This window comes from Ictalurus furcatus, chromosome 1 (genome assembly GCF_023375685.1).
Source record: "Ictalurus furcatus strain D&B chromosome 1, Billie_1.0, whole genome shotgun sequence".
NCBI lineage: Eukaryota > Metazoa > Chordata > Actinopteri > Siluriformes > Ictaluridae > Ictalurus > Ictalurus furcatus.
The window spans coordinates 32,997,027-33,021,811 of NC_071255.1; the positions used below are offsets into that span (position 1 = coordinate 32,997,027).

The window sequence follows — 24,785 nt, forward strand, 5'->3', positions numbered from 1 at the left end:
GCAGCTGCATTCTGGACTAACTGGAGTTTGTTTATGCATCTACTGGAACATCCAGACAGTAAGGCTATACAATATTCCAGCCTAGAGGTAACGAAAGCATGAACAAATTTTTCTGCATCCTGTAGTGACATTATATTTCTTATCTTAGCAATATTTCTGAGATGAAAGAAGGCAATCCTAGTAATATTATCTACATGAGCATCAAATGAAAGACTGGGGTCAATAATCACACCAAGGTCTTTTACTGCTGCACATCATGAAACAAGTGATGCCATCCAGAGTTAGTATGTAATCAGTAAGCTTACTCCTAGCTGCACATGGTCCTAGTACAAGTTCTTCTATCTTGTCAGAATTAAGTAAAAGGAAGTTAATAAGCATCCAGTGTCTACTGCCAGTGTCTTCACACATTCCTCAGCTTTATTAAGCTGCTGTCTGTTGTCTGGCTTTGCTGAAACATATAGCTGTCTATCATCAGCATAACAGTGGAAGCTAATTCCATGTTTACAAATAATTTGACCCAGAGGTAACATATATAAAGAAAAAAGCATTGGGCCTAAAACAGAACCTTGTGGTACACCAAACTTTACCTCGGTATGTGTGGAGGAGTCGCCATTTATATCTACAAACTGATAGCGATCGGTCAAATAAGACCTGAGCCAGGAGAGGGCTGTTCCCTTAATGCCAACAACATTTTCTAGTCTGTCAAGGAGAATAGTATGATCTAGAGTATCAAAAGCTGCACTAATGTCAAGTAACACAAGCAAGGAGACACAACCCTGATCAGAGGCCAGCAGTAGGTCATTTACTACTTTAACCAGCACTGTCTCTGTGCTATGATGAGGTCTAAATCCTGACTGGTACATTTCATGAATGTTATTTCTATGTAGGTATGAGCGTAGCTGCTGTGCTACAACCTTTTCTAATATATTGGAGATAAAGGGGAGATTTGATATTGGCCTATAGCTGGTCAGTTGACAAGGGTCAAGGCCAGGGTTTTTTAAATCATGTACAACACCAAAGGCATATCGTGAATCTGTGTAGATTGTAGCAGTACAACCAGTAGCTAGGACACAGGCATTTGTCAAGGCCACAAGTTCGGCAACCTGGGCTGAGAGGTGAGCAGGGAGGTGACCCTCAGGGGGTCATCTGTGTGATCAGGGGCTCATCTGTGTGATGAGCAAACAGCCCATCCAGCATGCCTGCATCCCTGCAGGACTTGAGCTGAACCATCTGTAAACAATATCATGTCTGGATTTTCCAAAGGAATTTCAGAAACGCTAAAAGGCGGTGAGTGTGAGCGCATTACACAATCATGATCACCCAATATCCATTCATCTTGTGTATCAGACATTGTAGTCATCATTAACAATGAGTGATTAGAGATCTTAGCCCTTTGCAGGGTAATGTTAAGTGCTGTGAGAACATTGAGACAATTGCCCCATCTCTGGGCAGTCACTGTGATCACCTGAGCTGAGGACAACAAAGAAAGAGCAGCATGAGGACAACGTACAGTCAAATGATGTGTCAACACTATTGGAGCACAAGCAGTAACAGCTAAACATGTTTCTTGAACAGCACATAAGCATGGACCAAAGCCACTAGCAGTGACGTCCAACTTATTTGAACAGTAGTGGACTGGACCACCGTGATCCTGCATTCGGCATGCCATCATGAACCCCTCATGCACAGGCACATACAGGGTGAAAAGCAGCTCTGGTTGCACAAAACCAAAAGCAGGAGCAGATGAAAGAGCAGCTTTAAGTTTTTTAAATGCAGTTTTGGCCGATTCAGGAAACTGAATACTCTCTGTCTCCTTGGGAGATCCTTTTAAGATGTCATATAGCAGCTGAGCTATTCGGGCATAATCTTCAATCCATGGGCGGCAGTAGTTACACATGCCCAGGAATGAGCGAAGCCCTCTGACTGTTGACAGTGCGGTTAGTCATGGATTATGCGGTTAGTTCCGCATGAACCAGAAGAATGGATCTCTGTCCAACTGTTATTGATTGTGCTAAAAATTTAACTGAAGTGGCAGCCAGTTGAGCTTTGGAAATATTACTTTATGACCATGGGCACTGAGATGTGTAAGCAATGCTAACAACTCTCTTGCACTTCCATTTCAGGTGAGGCTAAAAGAATATCATCGATATATATTGAAGAACCACTGAATCTTTAACTGGACAATCTGGCTCTGACAGATGGCACCTTAACGCCTGATGATACAATGTTGGGCTGTTGTGGAGACCCTGTTGGAGTCGTGTCCACTGATACTGATCATCATCAAAGAAGAAAACTAACCATGGCTGGATATCAGGATATAAAGGCACAGACCAAAAAATCATTAGCCATATCAATGACTGAAAACACTTTGTATGAATTTGGAATGCCATCAAAAATGGTGCTTGGGTCAGCTACACGTGGTGGAATACGATCAACAGAGGTGTTAGCGACACAATAATCAACTGTCAATTGCCAGAGTGATATTGGTGCACTTCCTGCTGTCTCAATCTTTGGCCCACCTTTCCTTACAGGCCAAGATGAGAAGAGGAGGAACTGCATGCTCTGACAAGAGTGCCTCGGTTTACCAAATCAGCAATTATAGGCCGAATTCCATCAATAGCTTCCCTGGAAATGGGGTACTGTTTCGTCATGGGAGGGGGTGTACTTGTAAGATGTACTGGTTCTATGTCTAGTAGCCCACAGCCATTCTTATTCTTAGCCCAAATAGGATGATTAGCAGTCAAAGGATCTGAGACCAGAACTGCAAGAACAGAGAATTGAGGTTTGGGTGGTTCAAAATCTAACTGCAGGTGTAATTGTGAAATAACGTCAATGCCCAAAATAGGAGAGGTACAAATCAGTGCTGCCATAAGAGAGATGCCAAGTGACTTAGGACTAAAACATAAACAAACAGGTTCACACATGTAAGTGTGAGCATTTTCTCCAGTCACACCAGAGATGATAACATTCATTCTGGTTAAACGAAGACCAAAATATCTTGCCATCTCAATAGGAATTACTGATACTTCTTTCATTTACAGTGATTTTCACATACAATCGGGTTATCTTGCTTGTGTGTAATTGGCTACAAAAAGGCAGTCACAGCAGACATCTTTAAAAATAATGACCAGCAGATGGAGGAGGGGGAGGAAACGAATCTGAATGGGACTCCCATTGTAACAGCTAAATTATTTGCCCCGCCGTCCATGGTGAAATAGCTCCACTCAGTGAGTCAGACTGAGAAACTCCAGAATTCGGTACGCATTTCTCACTCCTGCTCATATCAGTTTTCTTTTTTCGACATGCTCGCTCCTAGTGTCCTTGCTTATGACAGTAACAGCACACATCTTGCTGAACAGATTGAACATTCATATTTTGCATTATAGCGGACAAATGAGCTTTTACATTTGAATCTCTTTCATAAGCCGAAAGAGTATCAGCAAAATCACTGAGGTGTAAAGTAAGCCAGGTGGGTTTGCGTAAGCACCTTGCATAAGTCAGATTTCAAAACCATTGAATCCAATACTGTTCATTTTGACCCATTTTATACATTTGTGTAGGTTTTTGGGTTATGCATTCTAGGGTTAACCAAGTCAAAGATGTGCAGGTTTCCAAAAAAAACAAAAAAACAAGAAAGACAAAAAAGGCACACTGAAGAAAAATCTTATTAGTGGTCTCAGTGTGATGTGCATTTTCAGCTGTAATAGCATCTGTCCTTTAGTGTGTACACTCAGTAGGGAACTCATCAAGTCAATCTTAAATTCTGCCACATGAAGGAAAAAGAAGGCATAACAGAAACTATTCCACTGTAAGCACTATTAGGTGATATTAATTTTTTTAATATATATTTTCTAAATATCAAAAAATATATAGTGTTAAGAAAGAGATTTAAGAGCTGACACACTTATCATGGTAGACAAGAACATACATGGCTCCCATTTCTCTTGTCTTCATGGTCCATCATCTTTTCGACAGACTGTTTAAATTTTATTTTTGCAAGTTTGCTTGGACCAAATGAAGCAGCAGGACATGTTTTCCACCAGTTTAGAACCCTGTCTGATATGATAACCCTCTGTTAAACAGCTTTAAGAATTCTCTTAAAGGGAGAAACCAAGTAACCTCAAGGGTGCTAGAACTTTCCCTGAGAGTGTATAACTAGAAGATTATTTTATTTTATAGCATTTTTCACAACACTAATTGTCCCAAGTTGCTTTACATTTACTTATTTAGTAGCTGCTTTTATTCAAAGTGGCACACAGTTAAGTTAAGTATCTTGCTTAAGGGCCGAAGAGTTATCTTGGCAAGCTGGGATTTGAACTCAGAACTTGCTAATCAATATCTCAGAGCCTTAACCACTGAACCACTACTGTAGTAAGGCCCAAAGCTGCTATATAATCAGTGCTATGACAGTGAACAAGCCAAGGGTGACAGCAGTGACTAGAACCCTCTGGGGTGGCAGTGCTCAGGTAGTAGAGCAGGTTGGCCACGATGGTAAACATAGGGTTAGTAGTTCAATTCCCAACCCACATAACTCCACATGCTGAAGTGTCCTTGGGCAAGACATTGAACCCCAAGTGCTCCCAATGGCAAGCTAGCCATTGTGTGATAGCTTTGCTGATATTGGTGTGTGATTAGGTGAATGAAAATAAGTGTAAACTGCTTTGTAGAACTGCTAAACTTAAAAAGCACTATATAAGTGCATTTTTTATGCAAGAAAGTGTTGGAAGTGTAGTTAAAAAAAACATTAATGGTTATTGATTAATACTGTACGTCTGTATGTGTGACTTGTGCTATGGTAATATAGTGTGGTTGATCTATGAACAGTGGTGCAACTGTCATTCTTCATCCTTAAGATTTACTCCTAATATTAACTCCTTTCCTAACACATATTAATGCCTAAAATTCGCTTAAGCAATATCACACAAACAAGAATGCAATTCTACTTTATATTGGCACGTCTGTGATTTGGCCACAGGCACAAGCCCACAGGGGGAGTACTGTATGACTGTGAGTGTGACATTGCTTTTATACAACAGTTCTATGAACAAGAAATGAATATCGAGTAACTGACATTTCGGACACAATATGGCCAAACGTTCTGTTTATTTTTGCTCTCTAGCAGTAATAGATCCTGAAGAAGCCACATTCACTTTATAACACATCGGCTATCTGGCTAACTAGCTCACATTGATTTCTACATTCCCATTAAAGGTGCTTCCGGTGAAATTGGTGTCCCTTCTTCCTTTTTATCTTCATCTGAAACACTTTCATATTTTAAGCCAAAAGTTATATTCCTGAAAATTATTGTTTGCCATGTCTGCTGATGAGGTCGCTAACTCTACTCTGCGGTTTTGAGCCAGGAAATGGAATTTTCCATTCTGAAAACAAATGAGCAGAGTGTATACATTGTGAAACACCCTCTTATATTAAACATAAGCACTCATAGAATGCTAATCCTCCAATCAAATTAGTGGACTGGAACTAAAGGTTGTATAATAAGATTTTGTTAATTAAACTTCTGAAACTATTTCAAAGAGTAATTCTGAGACCTCGATGCCAAATCTATGCTTGAATGCTAAATGAATTAATGTAAAAAAAAAAAACCCTTTTATTTTGTTATGCACCACTTTTAAAATATAAATTTCTGAATTTCTAAATCTTTATAATTTGAATGGTGATGTGTATAATATTTAAAATGAAAAAATGACTCCACAAGTGGCAGTATAAAGTATAAACTCTGCAGTTTGAATAGCCTCCACAGGGTGGAAGCAAAGCTCTTTTATTACTTCCTAAATCCCCAGATATCTCACCGACACTATTTCCTGACACTTTTATCCAAAACAACTGAAAACCACAGAAGAATTCAAGCCAGGCATAATGCTATACATTTGAGAATTAAGGGCCTTACCTTATATTTGAAATCCAACCATATGGTCCACTTTGGTGACACTTTGGTCCCTGGGACCGTATTCACAGAGAATCTTATTTTACCGCAGAGTTCTCTTAAGTGGCATGAAAAGTTATTATCTAAGAGATAAGTTGTTACCTTAAAACATATTCACAAATCTTCTGATTGAAATTTGCTAAAAGCTAAGTTAAGAGTAAAGGAGGGGTTAGCCTCATTGCTGTCGTTAGGAATTTATCTGCCACTCATTACAGGCTGCAAAGTAAAGTCTTTAATCACATAATGACACAATGTCATGAATAACAAAATAAAAATGTTGCTGATTTCATACACAAAAACAAAAATCTAAATGCTCAAATATATGCACAAAGACTGTACAGTGGTGTGAAAGAGTGTTTGCCTCATCCTGATTTTCTTCTATTTTTGGAGACAGAGTGAGACAGTGAGAGTGGCACATGAGATGGACAGATAGATATACTTTATTTATTCTGCAATTGTTAAAAGGGAGAGGAGCTAGCAGAGGATGGTTTCGATCCATCGACCTCTGGGTTATGGGCCCAGCACGCTTCCGCTGCGCCACTCTGCTTCCCAGACACCCCAGATGGGACTCAAACCCACAATCCCTGGCTTAGGAGGCCAATGCCTTATCCATTAGGCCACTGGGACGCTGTCGGGGTTCATGCGGGGCTCTCTCGATAGCGGCTGAAGAAAATCTAGCGAGGGCGCGACAACAGCAGATAGCTATGCTCGGCGTGAAAATCACACAGTTGTCCACCACACCGACAACACCTATACCGATTATGGCGGCAACCAAACACTTGACTCTCCCGCTCATCGCTCGGCCGGACAAATATTCAGGTGAACCTGCTCAGTGTACAGGCATTCTTCTACAGTGCTCTCTATATTTCTATAAACAAGTCAGAGGTTCAGAACAATTTAAGGTGGCACAGTTCATAAACCTGCTCATCGACAAAGCACTGATCTGAGCAACTGCAATGTGGAACCAGGGTGGAGAGCACATTTCCTCCTCTGACCGTTTCTTCAATCTGTTTCACCAACTGTTTGATCATGCTCCAGAGGCTAAAGGAGATCAGAGAAAAACTGCTACCTGTCACCCAGGAAAATCGAGGATCCAGCGAATATGCCCTGGAATCCAGATCCATTGCCTCTGCCAGCGGGTAGCTGAACCTGCACTCGAATCTGCTTAGCATCAAGGACTGAACCCGGCCAGACTCTTCAAAATAGCATATCGCGACAAGCAGAAATCCGTGGACACGCGTATTGACCACTCCATTCATCTCGACCCCCTGCAGTGGAATTATCAGCCCCCAGGTTTCACGTAGAACGCACTAACTGGCATAGGCCAGTGGAAGAGTAGGCCAATTGGTCAAGTACTCCATTCTCGAACAAGAAAGGAGGAGTAGGGCTAAATTGTGTTTCTATTGTGGCAGCAACCAACACTGAGTCTCTCAGTGCCTAGTGCATCCTGCCCAAAGACAGCCATTACTCACAAAGAAGCGGGCTACACTCCGGCCACACCCACCTTAGATGAGTCCCTACAAAAATGTGTCTCCTCAAACTTTCTGGTTTCCTTTTCACCTTGTCCTTCTCAGTTCAAGCTGCTCAGCTCAGTGTCGCAAATCATATCTCTAAACCCCTGCTGTGTTAACCACCTCTACTTACATCAAAAGTCCAGAGTCAACCCATCCCTGCCCTGTTGACCTTGATCTCTGCTTCACGCTTTTGATTTGTTTGTTGTTGTTTATTTTTTAAATAAAGCATTCTCTGCAGTTTTACAGTATACTGTGCCATCAACATGGAGACAGAGGGAGTGGCAACATGAGATGGACAGATAGATATACTTTATTTACTCTGCAATTGTTATAAAAGAGAGAGGAGCTAGCAGAGGATGGTTTCGATCCATCGACCTCTGGGTTATGGGCCCAGCACGCTTCCGCTGCGCCACTCTGCTTCCCGGACACCCCAGATGGGACTCGAACCCACAATCCCTGGCTTAGGAGGCCAATGCCTTATCCATTAGGCCACTGGGACGCTGTCGGGGTTCATCCGGGGCTCTCTCGATAGCGGCTGAAGAAAATCTAGCGAGGGCGCGACAACAGCAGATAGCTATGCTCGGCGTGAAAATCACACAGTTGTCCACCACACCGACAACACCTATACCGATTATGGCGGCAACCAAACACTTGACTCTCCCGCTCATCGCTCGGCCGGACAAATATTCAGGTGAACCTGCTCAGTGTACAGGCATTCTTCTACAGTGCTCTCTATATTTCCATAAACAAGTCAGAGGTTCAGAACAATTTAAGGTGGCACAGTTCATAAACCTGCTCATCGACAAAGCACTGATCTGAGCAACTGCAATGTGGAACCAGGGTGGAGAGCACATTTCCTCCTCTGACCGTTTCTTCAATCTGTTTCACCAACTGTTTGATCATGCTCCAGAGGCTAAAGGAGATCAGAGAAAAACTGCTACCTGTCACCCAGGGAAATCGAGGATCCAGCGAATATGCCCTGGAATCCAGATCCATTGCCTCTGCCAGCGGGTAGCTGAACCTGCACTCGAATCTGCTTAGCATCAAGGACTGAACCCGGCCAGACTCATCAAAATAGCATATCGCGACAAGCAGAAATCCCTGGACACGCGTATTGACCACTCCATTCATCTCGACCCCCTGCAGTGGAATTATCAGCCCCCAGGTTTCACGTAGAACGCACTAACTGGCCATAGGCCAGTGGAAGAGTAGGCCAATTGGTCAAGTACTCCATTCTCGAACAAGAAAGGAGGAGTAGGGCTAAATTGTGTTTCTATTGTGGCAGCAACCAACACTGAGTCTCTCAGTGCCTAGTGCATCCTGCCCAAAGACAGCCATTACTCACAAAGAAGCGGGCTACACTCCGGCCACACCCACCTTAGATGAGTCCCTACAAAAATGTGTCTCCTCAAACTTTCTGGCTTCCTTTTCACCTTGTCCTTCTCAGTTCAAGCTGCTCAGCTCAGTGTCGCAAATCATATCTCTAAACCCCTGCTGTGTTAACCACCTCTACTTACATCAAAAGTCCAGAGTCAACCCATCCCTGCCCTGTTGACCTTGATCTCTGCTTCACGCTTTTGATTTGTTTGTTTGTTTGTTGTTGTTTATTTTTTAAATAAAGCATTCTCTGCAGTTTTACAGTATACTGTGCCATCAACATGGAGACAGAGGGAGTGGCAACATGAGATGGACAGATAGATATACTTTATTTACTCTGCAATTGTTAAAAGGGAGAGGAGCTAGCAGAGGATGGTTTCGATCCATCGACCTCTGGGTTATGGGCCCAGCACGCTTCCGCTGCGCCACTCTGCTTCCCGGACACCCCAGATGGGACTCGAACCCACAATCCCTGGCTTAGGAGGCCAATGCCTTATCCATTAGGCCACTGGGACGCTGTCGGGGTTCATCCGGGGCTCTCTCGATAGCGGCTGAAGAAAATCTAGCGAGGGCGCGACAACAGCAGATAGCTATGCTCGGCGTGAAAATCACACAGTTGTCCACCACACCGACAACACCTATACCGATTATGGCGGCAACCAACCCCTTGACTCTCCCGCTCATCGCTCGGCCGGACAAATATTCAGGTGAACCTGCTCAGTGTACAGGCATTCTTCTACAGTGCTCTCTATATTTCTATAAACAAGTCAGAGGTTCAGAACAATTTAAGGTGGCACAGTTCATAAACCTGCTCATCGACAAAGCACTGATCTGAGCAACTGCAATGTGGAACCAGGGTGGAGAGCACATTTCCTCCTCTGACCGTTTCTTCAATCTGTTTCACCAACTGTTTGATCATGCTCCAGAGGCTAAAGGAGATCAGAGAAAAACTGCTACCTGTCACCCAGGAAAATCGAGGATCCAGCGAATATGCCCTGGAATCCAGATCCATTGCCTCTGCCAGCGGGTAGCTGAACCTGCACTCGAATCTGCTTAGCATCAAGGACTGAACCCGGCCAGACTCATCAAAATAGCATATCGCGACAAGCAGAAATCCCTGGACACGCGTATTGACCACTCCATTCATCTCGACCCCCTGCAGTGGAATTATCAGCCCCCAGGTTTCACGTAGAACGCACTAACTGGCATAGGCCAGTGGAAGAGTAGGCCAATTGGTCAAGTACTCCATTCTCGAACAAGAAAGGAGGAGTAGGGCTAAATTGTGTTTCTATTGTGGCAGCAACCAACACTGAGTCTCTCAGTGCCTAGTGCATCCTGCCCAAAGACAGCCATTACTCACAAAGAAGCGGGCTACACTCCGGCCACACCCACCTTAGATGAGTCCCTACAAAAATGTGTCTCCTCAAACTTTCTGGCTTCCTTTTCACCTTGTCCTTCTCAGTTCAAGCTGCTCAGCTCAGTGTCGCAAATCATATCTCTAAACCCCTGCTGTGTTAACCACCTCTACTTACATCAAAAGTCCAGAGTCAACCCATCCCTGCCCTGTTGACCTTGATCTCTGCTTCACGCTTTTGATTTGTTTGTTGTTGTTTATTTTTTAAATAAAGCATTCTCTGCAGTTTTACAGTATACTGTGCCATCAACATGGAGACAGAGGGAGTGGCAACATGAGATGGACAGATAGATATACTTTATTTACTCTGCAATTGTTATAAAAGGGAGAGGAGCTAGCAGAGGATGGTTTCGATCCATCGACCTCTGGGTTATGGGCCCAGCACGCTTCCACTGCACCACTCTGCTTCCCGGACACCCCAGATGGGACTCGAACCCACAATCCCTGGCTTAGGAGGCCAATGCCTTATCCATTAGGCCACTGGGACGCTGTCGGGGTTCATCCGGGGCTCTCTCGATAGCGGCTGAAGAAAATCTAGCGAGTGCGCGACAACAGCAGATAGCTATGCTCGGCGTGAAAATCACACAGTTGTCCACCACACCGACAACACCTATACCGATTATGGCGGCAACCAAACACTTGACTCTCCCGCTCATCGCTCGGCCAGACAAATATTCAGGTGAACCTGCTCAGTGTACAGGCATTCTTCTACAGTGCTCTCTATATTTCCATAAACAAGTCAGAGGTTCAGAACAATTTAAGGTGGCACAGTTCATAAACCTGCTCATCGACAAAGCACTGATCTGAGCAACTGCAATGTGGAACCAGGGTGGAGAGCACATTTCCTCCTCTGACCGTTTCTTCAATCTGTTTCACCAACTGTTTGATCATGCTCCAGAGGCTAAAGGAGATCAGAGAAAAACTGCTACCTGTCACCCAGGGAAATCGAGGATCCAGCGAATATGCCCTGGAATCCAGATCCATTGCCTCTGCCAGCGGGTAGCTGAACCTGCACTCGAATCTGCTTAGCATCAAGGACTGAACCCGGCCAGACTCATCAAAATAGCATATCGCGACAAGCAGAAATCCCTGGACACGCGTATTGACCACTCCATTCATCTCGACCCCCTGCAGTGGAATTATCAGCCCCCAGGTTTCACGTAGAACGCACTAACTGGCCATAGGCCAGTGGAAGAGTAGGCCAATTGGTCAAGTACTCCATTCTCGAACAAGAAAGGAGGAGTAGGGCTAAATTGTGTTTCTATTGTGGCAGCAACCAACACTGAGTCTCTCAGTGCCTAGTGCATCCTGCCCAAAGACAGCCATTACTCACAAAGAAGCGGGCTACACTCCGGCCACACCCACCTTAGATGAGTCCCTACAAAAATGTGTCTCCTCAAACTTTCTGGCTTCCTTTTCACCTTGTCCTTCTCAGTTCAAGCTGCTCAGCTCAGTGTCGCAAATCATATCTCTAAACCCCTGCTGTGTTAACCACCTCTACTTACATCAAAAGTCCAGAGTCAACCCATCCCTGCCCTGTTGACCTTGATCTCTGCTTCACGCTTTTGATTTGTTTGTTGTTGTTTATTTTTTAAATAAAGCATTCTCTGCAGTTTTACAGTATACTGTGCCATGAACATGGAGTCAGAGGGAGTGGCAACATGAGATGGACAGATAGATATACTTTATTTACTCTGCAATTGTTAAAAGGGAGAGGAGCTAGCAGAGGATGGTTTCGATCCATCGACCTCTGGGTTATGGGCCCAGCATGCTTCCGCTGCGCCACTCGGCTTCCCGGACACCCCAGATGGGACTCGAACCCACAATCCCTGGCTTAGGAGGCCAATGCCTTATCCATTAGGCCACTGGGACGCTGTCGGGGTTCATCCGGGGCTCTCTCGATAGCGGCTGAAGAAAATCTAGCGAGGGCGCGACAACAGCAGATAGCTATGCTCGGCGTGAAAATCACACAGTTGTCCACCACACCGACAACACCTATACCGATTATGGCGGCAACCAAACACTTGACTCTCCCGCTCATCGCTCGGCCGGACAAATATTCAGGTGAACCTGCTCAGTGTACAGGCATTCTTCTACAGTGCTCTCTATATTTCCATAAACAAGTCAGAGGTTCAGAACAATTTATGGTGGCACAGTTCATAAACCTGCTCATCGACAAAGCACTGATCTGAGCAACTGCAATGTGGAACCAGGGTGGAGAGCACATTTCCTCCTCTGACCGTTTCTTCAATCTGTTTCACCAACTGTTTGATCATGCTCCAGAGGCTAAAGGAGATCAGAGAAAAACTGCTACCTGTCACCCAGGGAAATCGAGGATCCAGCGAATATGCCCTGGAATCCAGATCCATTGCCTCTGCCAGCGGGTAGCTGAACCTGCACTCGAATCTGCTTAGCATCAAGGACTGAACCCGGCCAGACTCATCAAAATAGCATATCGCGACAAGCAGAAATCCCTGGACACGCGTATTGACCACTCCATTCATCTCGACCCCCTGCAGTGGAATTATCAGCCCCCAGGTTTCACGTAGAACGCACTAACTGGCCATAGGCCAGTGGAAGAGTAGGCCAATTGGTCAAGTACTCCATTCTCGAACAAGAAAGGAGGAGTAGGGCTAAATTGTGTTTCTATTGTGGCAGCAACCAACACTGAGTCTCTCAGTGCCTAGTGCATCCTGCCCAAAGACAGCCATTACTCACAAAGAAGCGGGCTACACTCCGGCCACACCCACCTTAGATGAGTCCCTACAAAAATGTGTCTCCTCAAACTTTCTGGCTTCCTTTTCACCTTGTCCTTCTCAGTTCAAGCTGCTCAGCTCAGTGTCGCAAATCATATCTCTAAACCCCTGCTGTGTTAACCACCTCTACTTACATCAAAAGTCCAGAGTCAACCCATCCCTGCCCTGTTGACCTTGATCTCTGCTTCACGCTTTTGATTTGTTTGTTGTTGTTGTTTATTTTTTAAATAAAGCATTCTCTGCAGTTTTACAGTATACTGTGCCATCAACATGGAGACAGAGGGAGTGGCAACATGAGATGGACAGATAGATATACTTTATTTACTCTGCAATTGTTAAAAGGGAGAGGAGCTAGCAGAGGATGGTTTCGATCCATCGACCTCTGGGTTATGGGCCCAGCACGCTTCCGCTGCGCCACTCTGCTTCCCTGGACACCCCAGATGGGACTCGAACCCACAATCCCTGGCTTAGGAGGCCAATGCCTTATCCATTAGGCCACTGGGACGCTGTCGGGGTTCATCCGGGGCTCTCTCGATAGCGGCTGAAGAAAATCTAGCGAGGGCGCGACAACAGCAGATAGCTATGCTCGGCGTGAAAATCACACAGTTGTCCACCACACCGACAACACCTATACCGATTATGGCGGCAACCAACCCCTTGACTCTCCCGCTCATCGCTCGGCCGGACAAATATTCAGGTGAACCTGCTCAGTGTACAGGCATTCTTCTACAGTGCTCTCTATATTTCCATAAACAAGTCAGAGGTTCAGAACAATTTAAGGTGGCACAGTTCATAAACCTGCTCATCGACAAAGCACTGATCTGAGCAACTGCAATGTGGAACCAGGGTGGAGAGCACATTTCCTCCTCTGACCGTTTCTTCAATCTGTTTCACCAACTGTTTGATCATGCTCCAGAGGCTAAAGGAGATCAGAGAAAAACTGCTACCTGTCACCCAGGGAAATCGAGGATCCAGCGAATATGCCCTGGAATCCAGATCCATTGCCTCTGCCAGCGGGTAGCTGAACCTGCACTCGAATCTGCTTAGCATCAAGGACTGAACCCGGCCAGACTCATCAAAATAGCATATCGCGACAAGCAGAAATCCCTGGACACGCGTATTGACCACTCCATTCATCTCGACCCCCTGCAGTGGAATTATCAGCCCCCAGGTTTCACGTAGAACGCACTAACTGGCCATAGGCCAGTGGAAGAGTAGGCCAATTGGTCAAGTACTCCATTCTCGAACAAGAAAGGAGGAGTAGGGCTAAATTGTGTTTCTATTGTGGCAGCAACCAACACTGAGTCTCTCAGTGCCTAGTGCATCCTGCCCAAAGACAGCCATTACTCACAAAGAAGCGGGCTACACTCCGGCCACACCCACCTTAGATGAGTCCCTACAAAAATGTGTCTCCTCAAACTTTCTGGCTTCCTTTTCACCTTGTCCTTCTCAGTTCAAGCTGCTCAGCTCAGTGTCGCAAATCATATCTCTAAACCCCTGCTGTGTTAACCACCTCTACTTACATCAAAAGTCCAGAGTCAACCCATCCCTGCCCTGTTGACCTTGATCTCTGCTTCACGCTTTTGATTTGTTTGTTTGTTTGTTGTTGTTTATTTTTTAAATAAAGCATTCTCTGCAGTTTTACAGTATACTGTGCCATGAACATGGAGTCAGAGGGAGTGGCAACATGAGATGGACAGATAGATATACTTTATTTACTCTGCAATTGTTAAAAGGGAGAGGAGCTAGCAGAGGATGGTTTCGATCCATCGACCTCTGGGTTATGGGCCCAGCATGCTTCCGCTGCGCCACTCGGCTTCCCGGACACCCCAGATGGGACTCGAACCCACAATCCCTGGCTTAGGAGGCCAATGCCTTATCCATTAGGCCACTGGGACGCTGTCGGGGTTCATCCGGGGCTCTCTCGATAGCGGCTGAAGAAAATCTAGCGAGGGCGCGACAACAGCAGATAGCTATGCTCGGCGTGAAAATCACACAGTTGTCCACCACACCGACAACACCTATACCGATTATGGCGGCAACCAACCCCTTGACTCTCCCGCTCATCGCTCGGCCGGACAAATATTCAGGTGAACCTGCTCAGTGTACAGGCATTCTTCTACAGTGCTCTCTATATTTCCATAAACAAGTCAGAGGTTCAGAACAATTTAAGGTGGCACAGTTCATAAACCTGCTCATCGACAAAGCACTGATCTGAGCAACTGCAATGTGGAACCAGGGTGGAGAGCACATTTCCTCCTCTGACCGTTTCTTCAATCTGTTTCACCAACTGTTTGATCATGCTCCAGAGGCTAAAGGAGATCAGAGAAAAACTGCTACCTGTCACCCAGGGAAATCGAGGATCCAGCGAATATGCCCTGGAATCCAGATCCATTGCCTCTGCCAGCGGGTAGCTGAACCTGCACTCGAATCTGCTTAGCATCAAGGACTGAACCCGGCCAGACTCATCAAAATAGCATATCGCGACAAGCAGAAATCCCTGGACACGCGTATTGACCACTCCATTCATCTCGACCCCCTGCAGTGGAATTATCAGCCCCCAGGTTTCACGTAGAACGCACTAACTGGCCATAGGCCAGTGGAAGAGTAGGCCAATTGGTCAAGTACTCCATTCTCGAACAAGAAAGGAGGAGTAGGGCTAAATTGTGTTTCTATTGTGGCAGCAACCAACACTGAGTCTCTCAGTGCCTAGTGCATCCTGCCCAAAGACAGCCATTACTCACAAAGAAGCGGGCTACACTCCGGCCACACCCACCTTAGATGAGTCCCTACAAAAATGTGTCTCCTCAAACTTTCTGGCTTCCTTTTCACCTTGTCCTTCTCAGTTCAAGCTGCTCAGCTCAGTGTCGCAAATCATATCTCTAAACCCCTGCTGTGTTAACCACCTCTACTTACATCAAAAGTCCAGAGTCAACCCATCCCTGCCCTGTTGACCTTGATCTCTGCTTCACGCTTTTGATTTGTTTGTTTGTTTGTTGTTGTTTATTTTTTAAATAAAGCATTCTCTGCAGTTTTACAGTATACTGTGCCATCAACATGGAGACAGAGGGAGTGGCAACATGAGATGGACAGATAGATATACTTTATTTACTCTGCAATTGTTAAAAGGGAGAGGAGCTAGCAGAGGATGGTTTCGATCCATCGACCTCTGGGTTATGGGCCCAGCACGCTTCCGCTGCGCCACTCTGCTTCCCGGACACCCCAGATGGGACTCGAACCCACAATCCCTGGCTTAGGAGGCCAATGCCTTATCCATTAGGCCACTGGGACGCTGTCGGGGTTCATCCGGGGCTCTCTCGATAGCGGCTGAAGAAAATCTAGCGAGGGCGCGACAACAGCAGATAGCTATGCTCGGCGTGAAAATCACACAGTTGTCCACCACACCGACAACACCTATACCGATTATGGCGGCAACCAAACACTTGACTCTCCCGCTCATCGCTCGGCCGGACAAATATTCAGGTGAACCTGCTCAGTGTACAGGCATTCTTCTACAGTGCTCTCTATATTTCCATAAACAAGTCAGAGGTTCAGAACAATTTAAGGTGGCACAGTTCATAAACCTGCTCATCGACAAAGCACTGATCTGAGCAACTGCAATGTGGAACCAGGGTGGAGAGCACATTTCCTCCTCTGACCGTTTCTTCAATCTGTTTCACCAACTGTTTGATCATGCTCCAGAGGCTAAAGGAGATCAGAGAAAAACTGCTACCTGTCACCCAGGGAAATCGAGGATCCAGCGAATATGCCCTGGAATCCAGATCCATTGCCTCTGCCAGCGGGTAGCTGAACCTGCACTCGAATCTGCTTAGCATCAAGGACTGAACCCGGCCAGACTCATCAAAATAGCATATCGCGACAAGCAGAAATCCCTGGACACGCGTATTGACCACTCCATTCATCTCGACCCCCTGCAGTGGAATTATCAGCCCCCAGGTTTCACGTAGAACGCACTAACTGGCCATAGGCCAGTGGAAGAGTAGGCCAATTGGTCAAGTACTCCATTCTCGAACAAGAAAGGAGGAGTAGGGCTAAATTGTGTTTCTATTGTGGCAGCAACCAACACTGAGTCTCTCAGTGCCTAGTGCATCCTGCCCAAAGACAGCCATTACTCACAAAGAAGCGGGCTACACTCCGGCCACACCCACCTTAGATGAGTCCCTACAAAAATGTGTCTCCTCAAACTTTCTGGCTTCCTTTTCACCTTGTCCTTCTCAGTTCAAGCTGCTCAGCTCAGTGTCGCAAATCATATCTCTAAACCCCTGCTGTGTTAACCACCTCTACTTACATCAAAAGTCCAGAGTCAACCCATCCCTGCCCTGTTGACCTTGATCTCTGCTTCACGCTTTTGATTTGTTTGTTGTTGTTTATTTTTTAAATAAAGCATTCTCTGCAGTTTTACAGTATACTGTGCCATGAACATGGAGTCAGAGGGAGTGGCAACATGAGATGGACAGATAGATATACTTTATTTACTCTGCAATTGTTAAAAGGGAGAGGAGCTAGCAGAGGATGGTTTCGATCCATCGACCTCTGGGTTATGGGCCCAGCACGCTTCCGCTGCGCCACTCTGCTTCCCGGACACCCCAGATGGGACTCGAACCCACAATCCCTGGCTTAGGAGGCCAATGCCTTATCCATTAGGCCACTGGGACGCTGTCGGGGTTCATCCGGGGCTCTCTCGATAGCGGCTGAAGAAAATCTAGCGAGGGCGCGACAACAGCAGATAGCTATGCTCGGCGTGAAAATCACACAGTTGTCCACCACACCGACAACACCTATACCGATTATGGCGGCAACCAACCCCTTGACTCTCCCGCTCATCGCTCGGCCGGACAAATATTCAGGTGAACCTGCTCAGTGTACAGGCATTCTTCTACAGTGCTCTCTATATTTCCATAAACAAGTCAGAGGTTCAGAACAATTTAAGGTGGCACAGTTCATAAACCTGCTCATCGACAAAGCACTGATCTGAGCAACTGCAATGTGGAACCAGGGTGGAGAGCACATTTCCTCCTCTGACCGTTTCTTCAATCTGTTTCACCAACTGTTTGATCATGCTCCAGAGGCTAAAGGAGATCAGAGAAAAACTGCTACCTGTCACCCAGGGAAATCGAGGATCCAGCGAATATGCCCTGGAATCCAGATCCATTGCCTCTGCCAGCGGGTAGCTGAACCTGCACTCGAATCTGCTTAGCATCAAGGACTGAACCCGGCCAGACTCATCAAAATAGCATATCGCGACAAGCAGAAATCCCTGGACACGCGTATTGACCACTCCATTCATCTCGACCCCCTGCAGTGGAATTATCAGCCCCCAGGTTTCACGTAGAACGCACTAACTGGCCATAGGCCAGTGGAAGAGTAGGCCAATTGGTCAAGTACTCCATTCTCGAACAAGAAAGGAGGAGTAGGGCTAAATTGTGTTTCTATTGTGGCAGCAACCAACACTGAGTCTCTCAGTGCCTAGTGCATCCTGCCCAAAGACAGCCATTACTCACAAAGAAGCGGGCTACACTCCGGCCACACCCACCTTAGATGAGTCCCTACAAAAATGTGTCTCCTCAAACTTTCTGGCTTCCTTTTCACCTTGTCCTTCTCAGTTCAAGCTGCTCAGCTCAGTGTCGCAAATCATATCTCTAAACCCCTGCTGTGTTAACCACCTCTACTTACATCAAAAGTCCAGAGTCAACCCATCCCTGCCCTGTTGACCTTGATCTCTGCTTCACGCTTTTGATTTGTTTGTTTGTTTGTTGTTGTTTATTTTTTAAATAAAGCATTCTCTGCAGTTTTACAGTATACTGTGCCATGAACATGGAGTCAGAGGGAGTGGCAACATGAGATGGACAGATAGATATACTTTATTTACTCTGCAATTGTTAAAAGGGAGAGGAGCTAGCAGAGGATGGTTTCGATCCATCGACCTCTGGGTTATGGGCCCAGCATGCTTCCGCTGCGCCACTCGGCTTCCCGGACACCCCAGATGGGACTCGAACCCACAATCCCTGGCTTAGGAGGCCAATGCCTTATCCATTAGGCCACTGGGACGCTGTCGGGGTTCATCCGGGGCTCTCTCGATAGCGGCTGAAGAAAATCTAGCGAGGGCGCGACAACAGCAGATAGCTATGCTCGGCGTGAAAATCACACAGTTGTCCACCACACCGACAACACCTATACCGATTATGGCGGCAACCAAACACTTGACTCTCCCGCTCATCGCTCGGCCGGACAAATATTCAGGTGAACCTGCTCAGTGTACAGGCATTCTTCTACAGTGCTCTCTATATTTCCATAAACAAGTCAGAGGTTCAGAACAATTTAAGGTGGCACAGTTCATAAACCTGCTCATCGACAAAGCACTGATCTGAGCAACTGCAATGTGGAACCAGGGTGGAGAGCACATTTCCTCCTCTGACCGTTTCTTCAATCTGTTTCACCAACTGTTTGATCATGCTCCAGAGGCTAAAGGAGATCAGAGAAAAACTGCTACCTGTCACCCAGGGAAATCGAGGAGCCATCGAGGAGCCGAGCATAGCTATGCTCGGCGTGAAAATCAGAGGGACAGAGGGAGTGTCTCATGTAGACAGAGGGAGTGTTTTCTCTCCCTAAGGCATTTGGCCACCCAACTCACCCCTTCTCTGGTGTGTGCTGGGTTACCAAGCTCCCCTATTTTACATGGAATGACAATGCCAGAGATTGGTCTGCAGTGGATGAGTGGTTAAGGTAGAGCAAGCAAGTATGGGAAGCTACCCATCAGAGGCTTGAACAGGTGGCCTAAATCAACAAAGAGTTTTTTGACAGGCACTGCAGAGACATACCAGAATATCAGTCTGGCTTTCCACAGAGGGCATCTGCTTCAGTCATGGTCAATTCTGCAACACATCAACAACGTCACCTATATACTGGAATTAACAAGTCTCTGCAGACTATCTCCATCCTTTATTGTTTCCTGATTCAAACAAGCAATTAAAAATCCTTTAGCAGGAGGAGCCCCCCTCCCCCATGACACCACTGGAACTCCTGGGTTTTAAAGGACAACCAGCTTAAAGAGTTAAAGCAATTCAAGATTCTCATCATCAAGAAGGCAAACTGCAGTGCCTGAAATTGATAGACTAGGAGGGTTATGGCCCTGACAAAAGGTGCTGGATCCCTATGCATGACATCCTCGATCCACTGATCACCAAAGCCTTCCATGCTAGAGACCCCAAGAATCCAATGCCAGAGTCAGACCGACAGAATCCTGCTCCAAGAGTGAGAATTTGCCTTACAGTTTGTAATAAAGATATATTTGTGAATAAAGTTTTGAATTTTTTTGTTTTCTGCCACAGCAAGTTCTTTAGAGTAGATGAATTTATTATTATTATTATTATTATTATTATTATTATTATTATTATTATTATTATTATTATTTAAAAAGGTGCAGCTGCTATAACAGGAATTAACCTGTTTCTCGGATGATCCACAAAATACATGTAACTATAAATGTATATAAAAAAAATCCTTTTTGACTTGTTGACAAACTGATGTGCTATAAGAGGCATAAACACTTTGAGATATGCTGTTATAGAAAAATAATCAACTTCAGGGTGATTATGTCAGGCCTCATTACACCATCTTGGTGTGGATTATTTTCCTAGAGCAACATACCCCTAAGTGTATTATTACTGATGGTAATATGACACGATGTAATGGGTTTTCATTAATAAAGTTACTGTGATGACGTCTACATCAGTCACTTACTATCCGTATTCAGTTATGAAAAACTCCATCAACCGTATCAGTGATGTAGAGTAGGCATTTTTGATTAATTTGATGATGACACAGATGATATTTGAAATTCATCACAACTGCATAATACATGTGTAATTTTGTGTGACTGCACTTATAACTCGACAGTCATTGAGGTACAGTCATCATAATGTATGATAATAATATTTAAGTCACTTTGTCATTAAATATATCCAGCACATGAACTTGACTAACCCGTTGAATAGCCAGCAGCAGCCATCTTTGTGATTTGAAGTTTTCACAAGTATGAGCTGTTTTTAGTGGTATTTTTTTTAACCTTCTCTTAGACAAAAATAGGAGTCTTAATATAAGCATCAACATTCCATTTTTTAAAGAGTTTCTCCCATTAGGAGCTACCTTTAACCTTAAGATTGTTGCGAATATGGTGTTGATTCATACTTTTTAAACAATTTTAAGAGAAAGAAATGGCAGAAAGACTGGCAGCTTGTTTTCTGACTGCAACAGATACACCATCCAGAAGTGTTTAATAAAAACATATTTTATTTAATTTTTTTTATCACATAATTATTATTTGGCACATATTATCTACTTTTGTTTAAATATTAAAGTTGAATGAATACAAAGACATTGCTAACATACAGACAACTATCGATACTGCTTGAAAAGAAAGAAAGAAACAAAGGAAGATAATAGATGAGCTCAACGTCGTTTTCGGAGCATGCGTTTCTCCAGTCGCTGAAGGATTTCCCTCACTGTCACATTTACTATCTCCCATGCACAGCGCTCATGAGACTGAGAACAAAGAGAGAAAACAAGAGAGATGAAACTCTCTACGATTTAACAGATTCAATTATTTAACATGATTTTGGGGCTGAGTTTGGGGCTGTTTAATCATGTGTCTTTAATCATTTCTAATATATGAAAAGGATTACCATATTGTCCTGAATAAAAGCCTCCAGTTTGTTAAAGCACGAAGCTACAGGCTTGTGATCAATGTTATGGGAATGATGAGCCTGGAAAACAGCGCACATAGTATTATTATTAATATTATTACAATGTACTGACATACATGTAGAAAAACATCAGATTTTGTTTAGTTGTTCTTCAGGGGAAACTTTTAAAAGTTTTACATAGATCCCTTTCAGAAAGAGGTCCAATATAAAACCCTACAACTAAATAAACTCTTACAACCCAAATTCCAAAAATGTTGGGACACTGTGTAAAATGTAAATAAATTCAGAATGCAATAATTTGCAAATCTCATAAACCCATATGTTATTCAAAATAGAACATTGAAACCATATCAAATGTTTAAAATGAGTAAATGTACCACTTTAAGAAAAAATGAAGTAATTTTGAATGTGATGGCTGCAACACATCTCAAAAAAGTCGGGACGGGGCAACAAAAGGCTGGAAAAGTAAGTGTTATTAAAAAGAAACAGCTGGAGGTTAATTGGCAACAGGTCAGTAACATGACTGGGTATAAAAAGAGTATTGTAGAGATGCAGAGTCTTTCAGAAGTAAAGATGGGCAGAGGTTCACCAATCTGCGAAAAACTGCATCTACAATTTGTGGAACAATTTCAGAATAATGTTCATCAACATAAACTTGTGAAGACTATATATATCTCATCATCTACAGTATATAATTTCTTCAAAAGATTCCAAGAATCTGGAGAAATCTCTGCACGCAAGGGTGAAAATCAATATTGCATGCCCATGATCAATTCTGTATATTGGTGTTGTTACGTGACTAAAGAGTTATAACTGACAGATCAAAGGCTAAGAATAATAATTAAATAATGATGATGCAGCAGTTTGATTGTATACAAGAAACATACAAACATACTATATATGAGTTTGGAAATATAATTACATTCATCTTGGAGTAAGACACGATTGTGAATATTGTGATTATACAATTCTGTAATAATCTTTAGTTTTGGGACATTATCTATTAAAGTTAAATATTTCAAAGAATAGCACATGCCAGGCAGTGCAGATGTACAAAAAACATAGCTTGTCATTTTACTGAGATACCAGAATGCATATACATTTTGTGTGCTGGTAAACATTACAAAGCACTGTGATTGTTACAAAGCACTGACAACCGGGCCACCTTCCATAAAGGTTAAATAAATGTCTCCAAACAAACAAAAAAAAATGTCACCACATCAGTGATTATGCTTTTTCTTTATTAAACAACATGATTTTTAGATCCATTTATTATTAGTTTATTACAGCATCTGCCTTACAAGTCCCTCTGTATGAGTTAATAATAACATATTAGAATGAGTGCATTAATATAAACCTGTCGTTCATGTTACAATTGGAACTACTTTCCGAGCCATGCTGTTATACACAAACCTTCTGACAAATCAGATTCGAGAATTCAACTGTGCTGTGGTATAAATCTGAATATCCTGTTTATATACTACATGCTTAATTTGTGAAAACTATTCTGATCTACTCATTGTTAATTGAGGCATCTCTTAATGACTACTACTAGTTAATCTTAACAAAGTAACTACATATCTGCTGCATTCAGTCAGTAAATATGGATGACATAGTGCACTTTTTTTCACAATAAAAAAAACACATTCTCTGAGGTAGGACGCTACATTTTACTTACGCATAGAGTTAGAGTGCGTTGTGTGTGTTGAAGCATGTGGATGAACTGTTCAAGGTTTGGATTTTTCAGGTAAATGGATTCTGCTTCCTTCATGACATCAGACAGCAGCATGGCATTGAGCTCCACCTGAATGTATCAAAAACAAATTAGTACATCGTTAAAAATCAATATATGTATTTATTTGCGAGCATTTTTTTAACATATCTTTTCTCTTCACCCAATATTAGTCTCCCTTTTCTACTACTTAAAGGTGTTTAAATAAATAAATAAATGAAAATAAATAAATAAATAAATATATTAGTAAAATTAAATAAGGCAATTTATAAAGAAGATCTAAGGATATTTGTCCTGGAAATTTTTAGATTATCAGAAGTTTATTTCAACACTAGGTACCTAGTTCCCTCCTGTTTCAGGGAACTGTTTCCCTGAAACTGCAGCATTCCTGCAACAACACATTTTCAATGCGGCTATGTTAACACTCACATTTCCATACCATTACTGTTTGTCAGTACAGTAACACGAACATGGCATGAACAACATTCTCACATCTTTATGTTTTTAGAATGTTGCAGTAATGTTATTTCTGGAATATTTGTCTGAGTTACTAAGAACATGTTGAATGCATACTGAATGTTCGAATAACACTCTCTGGGGTATTTTTTTTTTTCCAATGGCAACATCAAAAAATAAATATGCACTGAAAGCTTCTTTAGGGAGCCAAACTATTTTTATTTTTACTATGGTACCTTTTGATTTGTACTACAGATTTATGAAGAATTAATATGTTAATACTTCACCTGATGTAGCATTTTGGATGGATCACAAAGCTTGTCCTTGTTATAGTGATGAGCACATGTTTCGGATATCCCATTGCTCTATTGAACACACACACATCCACACATATGGGTATAAATGATCATTTCTGTGTAAACTTTATTTATTGATTAAAGTAAAGTTGAAACATAAGACACTGTTAATTTACCATGCTGCTTAAGGCTTGGAGGAGGTGTCCCCATTTTATCTGCTGTGTGCAGTGTTTATGAGCTTGAAGTAGAGCCAACAAGCTGCTCACGATGAGTACTCGGATCCAGATCATCTTTGATGCAGCTGTGGGATCGGGAATTTTAGAAATACTCAGTATCTGTTGCTTTACATGACAGATCACAGGGGTCAAACATACAGCCTGTGGCAACAATAATGCTTATAATCCAGTCAAATTAATTTGATCTAAAATAACATCATTTTGTGAACCGTCATTAAATAGACAGATGTTTTTTTAAAGAGCTAGTCTCTGTTGTTCCACTAGGGGGAGCTTCATTTCATTAACAAGCTGAAAAACTAGCACTGTAACCATGTCTATTTCCAAAATAATGTATTTA

General features: G+C 43.5%; 14 non-coding genes across 14 annotated transcripts; all 14 read right to left on the reverse strand.

The window, feature by feature from the left end:
* Positions 1-6,419: 6,419 nt before the first annotated feature.
* On the reverse strand, positions 6,420-6,491 carry trnam-cau (transfer RNA methionine (anticodon CAU)). Its single transcript has one exon. It is a non-coding gene; the product is annotated as a tRNA-Met (tRNA).
* A 1,314-nt stretch (positions 6,492-7,805) lies between these two features.
* On the reverse strand, positions 7,806-7,877 carry trnam-cau (transfer RNA methionine (anticodon CAU)). Its single transcript has one exon. It is a non-coding gene; the product is annotated as a tRNA-Met (tRNA).
* Positions 7,878-7,884: 7 nt separating this feature from the next.
* Positions 7,885-7,957, reverse strand: trnar-ccu (transfer RNA arginine (anticodon CCU)). The gene has a single exon. It is a non-coding gene; the product is annotated as a tRNA-Arg (tRNA).
* Positions 7,958-9,198: 1,241 nt separating this feature from the next.
* Positions 9,199-9,270, reverse strand: trnam-cau (transfer RNA methionine (anticodon CAU)). Its single transcript has one exon. It is a non-coding gene; the product is annotated as a tRNA-Met (tRNA).
* A 7-nt stretch (positions 9,271-9,277) lies between these two features.
* trnar-ccu (transfer RNA arginine (anticodon CCU)) lies at positions 9,278-9,350 on the reverse strand. The gene has a single exon. It is a non-coding gene; the product is annotated as a tRNA-Arg (tRNA).
* A 1,313-nt stretch (positions 9,351-10,663) lies between these two features.
* Positions 10,664-10,736, reverse strand: trnar-ccu (transfer RNA arginine (anticodon CCU)). The gene has a single exon. It is a non-coding gene; the product is annotated as a tRNA-Arg (tRNA).
* A 1,312-nt stretch (positions 10,737-12,048) lies between these two features.
* Positions 12,049-12,121, reverse strand: trnar-ccu (transfer RNA arginine (anticodon CCU)). Its single transcript has one exon. It is a non-coding gene; the product is annotated as a tRNA-Arg (tRNA).
* A 1,236-nt stretch (positions 12,122-13,357) lies between these two features.
* On the reverse strand, positions 13,358-13,429 carry trnam-cau (transfer RNA methionine (anticodon CAU)). The gene has a single exon. It is a non-coding gene; the product is annotated as a tRNA-Met (tRNA).
* Positions 13,430-13,437: 8 nt separating this feature from the next.
* Positions 13,438-13,510, reverse strand: trnar-ccu (transfer RNA arginine (anticodon CCU)). The gene has a single exon. It is a non-coding gene; the product is annotated as a tRNA-Arg (tRNA).
* Positions 13,511-14,830: 1,320 nt separating this feature from the next.
* trnar-ccu (transfer RNA arginine (anticodon CCU)) lies at positions 14,831-14,903 on the reverse strand. Its single transcript has one exon. It is a non-coding gene; the product is annotated as a tRNA-Arg (tRNA).
* A 1,241-nt stretch (positions 14,904-16,144) lies between these two features.
* trnam-cau (transfer RNA methionine (anticodon CAU)) lies at positions 16,145-16,216 on the reverse strand. The gene has a single exon. It is a non-coding gene; the product is annotated as a tRNA-Met (tRNA).
* A 7-nt stretch (positions 16,217-16,223) lies between these two features.
* Positions 16,224-16,296, reverse strand: trnar-ccu (transfer RNA arginine (anticodon CCU)). Its single transcript has one exon. It is a non-coding gene; the product is annotated as a tRNA-Arg (tRNA).
* A 1,312-nt stretch (positions 16,297-17,608) lies between these two features.
* trnar-ccu (transfer RNA arginine (anticodon CCU)) lies at positions 17,609-17,681 on the reverse strand. Its single transcript has one exon. It is a non-coding gene; the product is annotated as a tRNA-Arg (tRNA).
* A 1,320-nt stretch (positions 17,682-19,001) lies between these two features.
* trnar-ccu (transfer RNA arginine (anticodon CCU)) lies at positions 19,002-19,074 on the reverse strand. Its single transcript has one exon. It is a non-coding gene; the product is annotated as a tRNA-Arg (tRNA).
* Between the last annotated feature and the right edge of the window lie 5,711 nt (positions 19,075-24,785).